The 12,474-nt window shown below is 44.1% G+C and overlaps 1 pseudogene; it reads left to right on the top strand.

The window, feature by feature from the left end:
• The window catches only part of LOC102264169, a 20,531-nt pseudogene extending 11,336 nt beyond the window's left edge, over positions 1 to 9,195 (top strand).
• The last annotated feature ends 3,279 nt before the right edge of the window (positions 9,196 to 12,474 follow it).

The raw sequence follows: 12,474 nt of genomic DNA, 5'->3' as shown, positions 1-12,474 counted from the left end.
GGTGCCTGAGGGGAGGTGCTATGGGCTGAGGGGGTGGGGGGGGCCCATCAGGGGCAGGGCCATCTGGGGGTGAGGGGCCTCAGGCAGTTGGCAGCCAGCCCTGCCCCTGATCGGGGTCGGGGGGCTGATGTGGGGTGGGGCTGGGTTGGGGGAGGGGCTGCAAGAGGTTGGCCAGCTGGCTCACCCCTATTGGGGTAGTGATCAGGGGCTGGTCGGCCCGGGGGAGTGGCTGCAGGCTGATTGGGGTAGTGGGGGCCCATCAGGGGCGGGGCCAGCTGGGGGGAGGGGCCTCAGGAGGTTGGCTGGCCAGCCCCAGCCCCTGATCAGGCCGGTTTGCTGGCCACAGTGGGTGTCATAGCGACCGGTTGCCTGGGTGAGGGGCTGATGGCTGTTTGCAGGCTGGCCACAGCCCCTTCAGGGTGGGGGTCCCCGCTGGGGTGCCTGGCCAGCCTGGGTGAGGGGCTGATGGCTGTTTGCAGGCTGGCCACAGCCCCTTCAGGGTGGGGGTCCCCGCTGGGGTGCCTGGCCAGCCTGGGTGAGGGGCTGATGGCTGTTTGCAGGCTGGCCACAGCCCCTTCAGGGTGGGGGTCCCCGCTGGGGTGCCTGGCCAGCCTGGGTGAGGGGCTGATGGCTGTTTGCAGGCTGGCCACAGCCCCTTCAGGGTGGGGGTCCCCGCTGGGGTGCCTGGCCAGCCTGGGTGAGGGGCTGATGGCTGTTTGCAGGCTGGCCACAGCCCCTTCAGGGTGGGGGTCCCCGCTGGGGTGCCTGGCCAGCCTGGGTGAGGGGCTGATGGCTGTTTGCAGGCTGGCCACAGCCCCTTCAGGGTGGGGGTCCCCGCTGGGGTGCCTGGCCAGCCTGGGTGAGGGGCTGATGGCTGTTTGCAGGCTGGCCACAGCCCCTTCAGGGTGGGGGTCCCCGCTGGGGTGCCTGGCCAGCCTGGGTGAGGGGCTGATGGCTGTTTGCAGGCTGGCCACAGCCCCTTCAGGGTGGGGGTCCCCGCTGGGGTGCCTGGCCAGCCTGGGTGAGGGGCTGATGGCTGTTTGCAGGCTGGCCACAGCCCCTTCAGGGTGGGGGTCCCCGCTGGGGTGCCTGGCCAGCCTGGGTGAGGGGCTGATGGCTGTTTGCAGGCTGGCCACAGCCCCTTCAGGGTGGGGGTCCCCGCTGGGGTGCCTGGCCAGCCTGGGTGAGGGGCTGATGGCTGTTTGCAGGCTGGCCACAGCCCCTTCAGGGTGGGGGTCCCCGCTGGGGTGCCTGGCCAGCCTGGGTGAGGGGCTGATGGCTGTTTGCAGGCTGGCCACAGCCTCCAGCCTACCAAGCTCCTATTGGAGGCTGGCTGGAAGCAGGTATCTGGGATTTATTTATCTTCTATAATTGAAACTTTGTTGCCTTTTGCGGAGGCCACAGCCGGCCAGGGCAGGCGGGAAGCTTGGCTTCCTCCATCACTGGGGCAACCAAGCCTCCGGCTTGCTCTAGCTCCGTGGCTGCCGGCCGCCATCTTGGTTGGGTTAATTTGCATATACTTGCTCTGATTGGCTGGTGGGTGTGGCCTGGGCGTAGTGAAGGTACAGTCAATTAGCATCTTTGTCTTTTATTAGTGTAGATATAGATAATTTTGGAACTTCTGTAAGAATAAGACCTATTTACTAAAACCAGTGCATCTGAATATGAGCAAGTTTGGTCTGCTTTGCTTTGTGTTAATGAGAAAAGCATTCCAGCTAAGTTGGTGGTGAATCAACACAGCAATAGTCTGTCAGCTTGGTTCCTTGCACATCCTTATCTTCCCCATTTGATTTGCTCCTTGGGCTTGGTGAATGGTGTGTGTGTGTGTGTGTGTGTGTTGGAGAGCTGTTGTCTGGCAATGGTACCAATATGCTGATGAATAATTTCAAAACCAACTCCATATTTACAAGTATGGAGAATATTCTCTGGCATGAGTGAATCTTAATCCATATAATTTTGACATCTCAAACAGTACAGTCACCTTTTCTGGATGGGGTTGGGGGCCAACCGGGGGTCAGTGGCTGACCAGCCCCACCCCCAATTGGTGTGGGGGGGTGCTGATTGGGGGTGGAGTTGGCTGGGGGAAGGGCCTTTTATCCTAAAACCCCTAGGAAGTATTCCCAAAAGGAAATAAAGTAATTTTGGTAGATATGTTCATAACCGTGATACTGAAATTGTGAAAGTTGGAAATAAACAGAAATGTTCAATAATAAGAAAATGATTACATGGTTGATAATTATATAGGCACTAAAAATGATTGCTTTGTAACTAGGTTGATACATGGAAATACTTAAGACAATATTAAGTGAAAAAGAAGACCCTAAAATTTTAAGTACTTTATAAATAGTAATTTACATCTATGTAAAAATATTTATCCCTTAATGGAATTAGGCTGTAAAACATTTTTGGTAAGAGAACATTTATTTGGTAAATTTCAGAAGTAGAAGAAGTAATTCCTAGAAGAAATGGGCTTAGGAAACAAGTTATGGAGGTACAGGAAGGGCTCTTGGAGCTTGGGAGTGAGGAAGCTAATGTTTTATGTTCCTGAGAGGAGGAAGGGGAAGGGAAAGGGAAAGGCACAGGCAGGCGTGCTCTTGGGAGGGAGAGCCAGGTTGTAAAACTTTTTTTGCACAAAAATAATATTGATTTTAATGATGAAATATTAAATTTTTTAGTCCTTAAGTTTTTAAAAATTTATCTTTATTGTTAAAAGTACTACAGATATCCCTCTTTTCCCTCCATTGAACCCCTCTTCCCTACTCCCACTCCCTCCCCAGGCCTTCACCACACTCAAAAAATGTTTTTATTTTGAAGTAAGTTCAAACTATAGAAAAGTTGCAAGAATGATACTAAGAACTCCCCCTGATCTCATTTACCCTTTATGGTACTTGTCACCAATTTTTAACATTTTGCCAGATTTATTTTATCATTTGCTTTCTCTCTTTTCATATACACATATATATTTTCTTCTGCATCATTTGAGAGGAGGTGGCACATTCATGTCCATTTCCTAATTCTTCTGTGCATCTTTCCTGAAAACAGGGATATTCTTTTATATACTGTGATGGAATTATTAAATTCAGGAAATTTAACATAAATATAATACTTTACAAATATACAGTTTATATTCAGTCTATATTCCAATTCTGTCAGTTGTCCCAATATAGTCCTATCCTAGCATTTCCCCCTCCAGTTCAGGAGCCAGTAGAAGATCACATATTGCATTTCGTCATATTGTCTCTTTGGTTTCCTTTAATCTGGAAGAAATCTGGTTTTCTTTGTCTTTCTATGACAATGACATATTTGCAGAACATGGGCCAGTTATTTTATATTATACCGAGGCCCAGTGCATGGATTTGTGCACATTGAAAGGAAATCAATTAGAAGAAATATTTTAGAGGCTAGGGAGGGACCACAGGAGGCGTGTCTGGCCCATCTCTCTCAGTCCTGATCGGTGGGACCCCAGCAGCAAGCTAACCTACCGGTCGGAGCGTCTGCCCCCTGGTGGTCAGTGTGCATCATAGTGACTTGTTGAAAGGTCAAACAAATGGTCAGACACTTAGCATATTTGGCTTTTATTATATAGGATTCGTCTGTTTGGGTTTGTGTGATGTTTCTTCATGATTCGATTCAGATTTCTTCATGATTAGATGTCTGGTTAGAAAATAAAGGAAAGGTCGTGTCCTTCTCAGGGTATGGCATCTAGAGCCACATGATATCCATCTGCTCCTCATTGGTCATGTTAATAATGATCACTGATTAAAATGTTTGGTTTCTCCACAACACAGTTCCTTTTTTCTCCCCTAACAAACAATAAGCAGTCTGAGGGGCGATGCATTAAGAGCACTTAAATATCATGCTCCTGATTCCAGTCTCTCCCCAGACTGAGCATCTAGCTCGGTTCCTTTTTAAGACACTTTTCGCAAAGGCTTATTTACATATATCCCAGGTAAACAGGAAAACTGGAGTGATTTTGCTGAGGCTGCCCCTTTGCCTGCATAACACCCCCATCCAAACCTGTCTAGTTGGTACAACAATTGAAACCTATCTCAAAATGCTGCCATCTCTCCTTTCCTTAATTAGATGCAATGTCTTCCTCTTTAATCTCCAGGAGCACTTTGTACTTTTCTTGGGGCACATGTTAACTTCTACTTTGTGCTTACCATTAATGGTGTACTTCCTTTATTCTAGTTACCAGACAGTAAGTGCCTTGAGGGCATGGGCTGTGTCTTACTCATTTCTGCATCCTCTACTGGGCCCAGAAGAGACAATCACTGGGAGACATGTGATCAGTGTTTATTCAAGAAGTGCATACTTACTCCTACTACTCACCCCTTCTGATGTGCTAGTTGAATACCCAATCGAATATTTCAAGAACTCAGTTTCATCTCTTTAGCATCTCTTCACCTCCTGTTTAACAACATGTTGCTATTTTGCCCTTGAAGTAAGAATGGAAACCTTTCAGTATCATTTCTGTATTCTTACTCAGGTGTTAAGAAAAGTGTTGAGTGAATGAGTTGCTTCCTTACTGTGAGGATGTATGTTTCATGTTTCTTTCTAAGTCTCTTACTAGAGCACTGGGCCAGCTTCTCATTGTTTTGACAAGAAGGTATGATGAGGTCTGCTCTTCCTCTGAGGCATTCTTCTAACATTTACTAAGAATACTCCATGTGTATTGATAGAACAGATCCCTACCTAAAGATTCCCCTGTGTTCCGGTTTTAGAAACTGAAAGTATAAGCTGTCAAAATCACAGGAGTTAGGAGCCAAGGTTATTAATTTGTTCAGATAGTATTAATTTGTTCTGCCAAGACATGTAAGAACAATCATTAATTTAGTTTATAAGTTTAATGAATGATTAGAAGAACAAAAATTCTAAGCAGGTCAATCAAATGTTATGGTTCAACTAACTTGCAGTTATACTGGAAAAGGGTGTCCAGACAGATGACACTAGGCTTTTTATTACTTTACTAGAGGCCCAGTGCATGACCTTTGTGCACGGGAGGTGTCCCTCAGCCTGGCCTGCACCCTCTCTAATATGGGTCATCCCTCTCCTCGCAATCCAGGATCGCTGGCTCCTAACCGCTCGCCTGCCTGCCGGCCTGATCTCCCTAACTGCCCTCCCCCGCCAGCCTGATCCCCCTAACTGCCCTCCCCCGCTGGCCTGATCCCCCTAACTACTCTCCCTTGCCAGCCTGATCCCCCTAAGTACTCTCTGCTGCCGGCCTGATCACCCCTAACTGCCTCTGCCTTGGCCCCGCCACCATGGCTTTGTTCAGAAGGACGTCCGGTCTAATTAGCATATTACCCTTTTATTAGTATAGATTATTGAATACATCCTCTATGCCGTACATTATGTACCCATGACATATTTATTTTATAACTGGACATTTATCCCTCTTAATCCCCTTTGCTTATTGTGCCTGCCTCCCAAGTCTCTCCTTCTATTGAAACCATGAATTTGTTTCCTGAATCTATGAATCTGTTTCTGTTTTATTTTATTTGTTCATATTTTTTTAATATATTTTTATTTATTTCAGAGAGGAGGGGAGAGGAAGAGAGAGAGGCGGGTTTGCCCTGAAGGGTGTCTCGGATCAGGGTGGGGGTCCCGCTGGGGTGCCTGGCCGGCCTGGGTGATGGGCTGAGGGCTGTTTGGGGGCTGTTTGCAAGCAGGCCAAGCCCCTGGCTTTGTCCGGAAGGTCTTCAGAAGGTCTCCCAGTCTAATTAGCATATTACTCTTTTATTAGTATAGATATAAAAATATATAAAGTACATCTTTTCTAAAGTGTGTGTGTGTGTTTTTTTAAATATATATTTTATTGTTTTTTTACAGAGAGGAAGGGAGAGGGATAGAGAGTTAGAAACATCAATGAGAGAGAAACATCGATCAGCTGCCTCCTGCACACCTCCTACTGGGGATATGCCCGCAACCAAGGTACATGCCCTTGACCGGAATCGAACCTGGGACCCTTCAGTCCGCAGGCCAACGCTCAATCCACTGAGCCAAACTGGTCAGGGCTAAAGTGTGTTTTTAAGTGTTGTTTTTTAAAGGGATGGGACCACGTAATTCTTATAGCGGGGCTTTCCTTAGAATCTTAACTAGTCTATTATTTTAAGAATAATTTTACAATTTTATAATAGATTTAGAGTTCCAGAAAAGTTGCAAAGATAGTACAAAGAGTGCGAATATACTCCTCACACAGCTTCTTTTATTGTTAACATCCTACAGCACTATGCACAGTTGTCACGAGTTAGAAATAAACATTGGTGTATTATTATTAACTAAACTTAATACTTTGTACAGATTTCACCAGTTTTTCTCTAACGTCCTTTTATTTGTTCTGGGATCCCAACTAGGATATCACATTACATTTAGTCATATGTTTCCCTAGCTTCCTGTGGTGTTGTGACAGTTTCTCAGACTTTCTTTGTCTTTGATGACCTTGATAGTTTTCAAAGTACTAGTCAGTATTTTTTTTTACAGAATGTCTCTCAGTTTGGATTTCTTCAGTGTTTTTCTCGTGTTAGACAGAGGTCATGGGTTTGGGGGAGGAAGACCACAGAGATGTAGTACTATTTTCATTACATCATATTAAGGTTACATACTATCAACATGACTCATCACGTTGTTGTTAATCTTGAGCACCTGGCCAGGGTAGTCAGGTTTCTCCACTGCAAAGCTTTTTTTTCCCTTTTCCATGTTCTTCTCATTGGAAAGCAGTCATTATGTCCAGCCTACTCTAAAGGGGGGAAGGGGATAGAAAGTTAAGTTCTACTTCTTAGAGGGGAGATTATCTACATAAATTATTTCAAATTCTTCTGAAAGGGAGATTGAGCTCTTCTCATTTATTTAATCATTTATTTGCATTAGTATGGACTCATAGATATTTATTTTATATTTTAGTTTAAAATATAATATTTTGTTATTTACTTTATTGCTTAAATTGTTCCAGCTTTATGAAACAAACTGTGGAATCTCAGAGGGAAGGTGAAGGTGGATGGGCAGGAAGAGATCAACCAAAGAACTTGTATGCATATATGCATAACCCATGGACACAGACAATCGGGTGGGGACAGGGGCGGGCTAGAAGGGGTCAACGGGGGGAAAAAAGAGGACACCTGGAGCTCTTTGGGAGCAGACCTTTGAGAACTCTTTTAGTTGGTTCCTGTGTCTCTTTGATGTATTCCATCATTTTGTTTTTTGAGCACTTCCTTATTTATAGATGGGGAAATTGAGGCCAAAAGTGAGGGGTGACATTGACAGTATCTCATAGCCTGTCCATGGCTGACCTGGGATAAATCCTACTCCTTTTGCTGCACCATGTACCTCCTGGGACTTGCTAACTACAAGGGTTAAAAATTCATGGTGGGTTTTACAAAGCGTTCTGAAGCCTTGACCAATTATCCCTGCCATTGCTCTGAATTGACACATTTTTCGCTCTCATACACTGGGCTCTTCAGAGTGAGAAACACTTTCTTGTTTTTTTAATGAGGAAAGAAGGTTACAGTAATTATTCTCTGAGTTGATCATTTCATTCATCAGCTCAGCCATCACTATGATTTGAGGGAGAGGCCAAAAAAGGGTGGGGAAGTCATTTCGCAGCTATGATAAATATCTGTCTTCTAAGCCTTTCTGTCAATTCCTAAGAGATGTGTCACCAAGAAGCCCTGAAAGCTACATTTTGTCTATGTAGACAAATGATTATAATGAACAGTTTCAAAAAACACTAAATTCCAGTGTGTAATTTCTTAAAGATACACACATAAATTTAACAGATATTTACAAATGACTTTTATGTACAAAAAATGTTGGGGTTTTTTTTGGATATGAAAATTAAGAAGATATCCCTGATACCTGTTTTTAATGAGATTATTACATGGTAGAGAAGGCAGATATATAAGCCATTAATTACAATAGAATAAAATAAGAGTCATAAGGATAAAACTATTGATGCCCTAGTCAGTTTGGCTCAGTGGATAGAGCGTCACCCTGAGGGCTGAAGGGCCCCAGGTTTGATTCCTGTCAAGGGCACATTCCTGGATTGCAGGCTTCATCCCCAGCCCTGGTCAGGGAACCAATCAATGTGTCTCTCTCACATCAATGTTTCTCTTTCTCTGTCTCTCTCCCTTCCACTCTCCCTAAAATTTCAATAGAAAAATATTCTTGGGTGAGAATTAACAAAATAAAACAAACAAACAAAAAAACCTACAGATAAACTACTAAAAAAGAACACTGAAGTTCAATTCAGAGGATCAGGGAAGACTTTCCAAAAGATTTGAGCAGGACTTTGAATGTTGGTCAGATTTCAATAGTTACAGTTGGGGATGAAAGCTCTACAGGCCAAAGGAAATGCATGAGCAAATGTGCATAAATAGTGATGGGGGGAGAAAAAGAAAAATGAATTAAATATGTAATAGTCACTTTTTTGTGGCACCTCAGAGGCTGTAGGCTGCTTCAGGAACTCATTGAAGTAGATGATGAACAAAAATGTAGTAACTTTTATGAGAAGCATATGGCCACAGAAGTTGCTGCTGATGCTCTGGGTAAAGGATGGAAAGGTTATGTGGTCCAAATCAGTGGTGGGAATGAAAAGGTTTCCCCATGAAGCATAGTGTCTTGACCCAGGGCAGATTCTGCCTGCTGCTGAGTAAGGGGCACTCCTATTATAGACCAAGGAGAACTTGAGAGAGAAAATGCAGATGTTTGGGGTTGCATTGTGAATGCAATCTTAGAGTTCTCAACTTGGTCATTGTGAAAAAAGGGGAGAAAGATATTCCTGGTCTCAGTGATACCACTGTGCCTCATGGCTTGGGGCCCAAAAGAGCTAGCAGAAGCCACAAACTTTTCAATCTCTCTAAAGAAGGTGATGTCGGCAAATAGGTTGTGAGAAAGCCTCTAAATGAAGAAAGTAAGAAACCTAGGACTAAAGCACCCAAGATTCAGCGTCTTGTTCCTCCACATGTCTTGCAACACAAATGCAGGTGTGTTGCTCTGAAGAAAGAAGGTACTAAGAAAAATAAGGAAGAGGCCGCAGAATATGCTAAACTTTTTGCTAAGAGAATGAAGGAGGCCAAAGAAAAATGCCAGGAACAGATTACCAAGAGACGTAGACTGACCTCTCTGAGAGCTTCTACCTCCAAGTCTGAGTCCAGTAAAAAATGAGATTTTTGTAACTAACAAATAAAGGACAGCAAATAAAATATAAAAAAGAAATATGTAGTAGTGACTTTGGTCATATATGCAGGGCTGTGATTGGCAAGCCTAGGGAGTCTGTTCCATTCAGTAAGCTTGTGGGATCTATGACAGTCTATTGAACAGGGCAGTGTCATCATCTGGGATGTTTTTAGGAAGATCAAACTTGCAAGATTAATTACAAAGAGACTGATGGTAAACAGACCATTAACAAAGTTATTGTGGAACTTTAAACCAGAGCTGGTACAGGTCTGCACAGGAGGCTAGCAGTGGGAATACAGGAACATTGGAGAACGGTGTGCAAGTCATCTTTGGACCTGGTAGCAGGATGAAGGAAGGGGATAATAAAATAAATTAATGATGATTTGTGTGATTTGGAGCTTCACTACCTGGGAGAATGATAGCGTTACTACAGAAATAGGGAAGAGAGGGAGAGGGGATGGTTTGGAATGAAAGTTTCAAACTGTAGAGATCAAAGGACTGTAAAGATATGTATGTACAATTGGGTGTAGGGTTTTGGTGTGAGTGTAGCTTACAGATTTAGGTTTGGAAGGCATTTGCCTAGGAAATAGGGGCTAGGGTAGCTGTTTGTTATACTATCTCTCCCTGTTATTTTCTGTTCTCTAAGGTAAGTTTTTTATATGTTGTAACAATACTATGAAACTGAGACCTAGAGAGATTGATTGGTTTGCTTATATTCTCACTGTTCATTAATCTCATCACCTATTGAGGCCTGACTATGTGCCAGATTCTGTTAATTCTAGTAAATGCCAAAACTTGGGTCAGATCTGTCTTCAAACTTGAAGTCTTACTACATGAGAAAATGAGAGGTAGGTTAGATCCATAAGTGAAAAAAATATATGGTGAAAATAAGATGAAGATACCATCTTGGGGAACACTATGCTTTGGAGAGTGAGGGGAAGAAAAATAAGGCCCAAAAGAAGACAGGTAAGGTGAAGGTAAAGGGAAGTAGAAAATAAGAATAGCAGTATGTCTCAGAAGAGGAGAGAGAGCTAGAACGAGAAGGAAGGAATATTTATACAGCCAACAGTGTCAAATCCTGCAGAATAAGCAAGGAACTGAAAATTGAGCACTATTCTTAATTTGGTTGAGTTGGTTAGATGAATCCCCCCCAAATGGGGAGAAAGTAGCCAGATTTCATGGAATTAAGGAATAAATGGGTAACACAGTGGAAGCAATGAGCAGAGATAATTTGGTAAACAGAAAAGGGAGACAGTGATTGACAAAATGGAAAGTGTAGGAGAACAAGGGGCTGAGGATTCTAGGAAGGTAGTGAATTATCTGAACATTGGACCAGGCTGGATTGGAAAGCAAATCAAGCTGAACTGAGATAGATTATGGGATTGTGGGCTGTTACAAAAATCAAAGGGCAGTGGGATGAAAGAATGGGCGAGTTGGGGAGATGGCAGATTATGGTCCTACAGAATGAATTGAATTTCAGATTAAGATTTTAGCCCTAACCGGTTTGGCTCAGTGGATAGAGCATCGGCCTGCGGACTCAAGGGTCCTGGGTTTGACTCCAGTCAAGGGCATGTACCTTGGTTGCGGGCACATCCCCAGTAGGGGGTGTGCAAGAGGCAGCTGATTGATCTTTCTCTCTCATTGATGTTTCTAACTCTCTATCCCTCTCCCTTCCTCTCTGTAAAAAAAAAATCAATAAAATATAAAAAAATAAAAGCCAGTGTGCTGTATAATTAAAAAAAAAAAGATTTTAGAAATGGGGCATTATCCTATATAATAAAAACCCTAATATGCAAATCGACCAAATGGTGGAACCATGGTTGCTATGATGCGCACTGGCCACCAGGGGGCAAACGCTCAATGCAGGAGCTACCCCCTGGTGGTCAGTGAGCTTCCACAGGGGGAGCGCTGCTCAGCCGAAAGCTGGGCTCATGGCTGGCGAGTGCAGTGGCGGTGGCAGAAGTTCTAAGGAGTAGTGAGCCAAGCAGTAAGGAGCAGTGAGCAGGCAGGTGGTAAGGAGTGAGGGGTCCCAGGCTGCGAGAGGGATCCTGGACTGCGAGAGGGATGTCCGGCAGTTGGACATCCCCCGAGAGGTCCTGGACAGCGAGATGGTGCAGGCTGGGCTGAGGGACCCCCCCCCAGCGCACAAATTTCGTGCACTGGGCCTCTAGTATATAATAAAGAAAGCTAAGATTTGACTGTATTGAAAGGAGGCTGAGATGGAGTGAAGAAGAGGAAGGAGGCCCATGTCAGGGTTATCAGTAGGTATGGATCTTCCCAAAGATGATGGAGTGTTCCAAGTGTAGAAGAAGAGCCAAAGATAATGGTGGAGGAAGATACGGAGCCTGGTTCTAAAGCAATTGGGGAGGATCCTTCAGGTCTGTGAACAGCCATAAGGAGGGATGGCAGATGGAAATCAGATGTTCTTCACCTGAAATGAGGAGAGGTTATTAAATAAAGTGTTGGGAATATAAGACAGTGTGAGAGGTGTGTGACGAAAGCATAAAGAATGCTTATTCACATTAGAAGGGAGATTTAGAAGTCACATTAAAGAAGTAGATGGAGTGAAATAAGATGGTCAATTGCTAGAGTCCATTTGGATGGGGATGAAAATGTTGGGGCCAGATGGGAGGAGAAAAGGAGAAATAACAGAAACAGACATTTGAGAGGAGGCTGGAGGGGATGGGGAGTTCTCAAAAAATTTAATTAGACTGCTGGCTGGATTACTTTAAAGTGATTATAAAGCTACCATAAGTAAATATAGCTCAAGTGTGTTATACCATATAAATATTTTGAAATACAGAATGGAGCTGTTGCACAACAATGCCCGAATGCTTACTTTGGATTGGCTAATCAAACGATGAACCTGAAAAGGTCAGGGGAATTCTCTTTCTCTCTCTTTTTTTTTAATGGAACAGATGTCACCATACATTAACTTTGTTTTAAAAGTTGTGGTAGTGCCCTGACCGGTTTGGCTCAGTGGATAGAGCGTCGGCCTGCAGACTGAAAGGTCCCAGGTTTGATTCCGGTCAAGGGCATGTACCTTGGTTGCGGGCACATCCCCAGTAGGGGGTGTGCAGGAGGCAGCTGATTGATGTTTCTCTCTCATCGATGTTTCTAACTCTCTATCTCTCTCCCTTCCTCTCTGTAAGAAATCAATAAAAAGTATTTAAAAAAAAAGTTGTGGTAGCTATATAAATAGTTATGTGCCCTGGAGGAATAATTTTCACACTTTTTGGGGGGAGTAATTTTACTTTCTTTGAAATGTTATAGAATTTTTAAAAACAAGTTCCCATTTGC

The sequence above is a fragment of the Myotis brandtii genome, unplaced genomic scaffold (assembly GCF_000412655.1).
Source record: "Myotis brandtii unplaced genomic scaffold, ASM41265v1 scaffold53, whole genome shotgun sequence".
NCBI classification, from domain to species: domain Eukaryota; kingdom Metazoa; phylum Chordata; class Mammalia; order Chiroptera; family Vespertilionidae; genus Myotis; species Myotis brandtii.
Note: the sequence above shows the minus strand (reverse complement) of the source record. Positions and strands in the feature narration are given on the sequence as shown.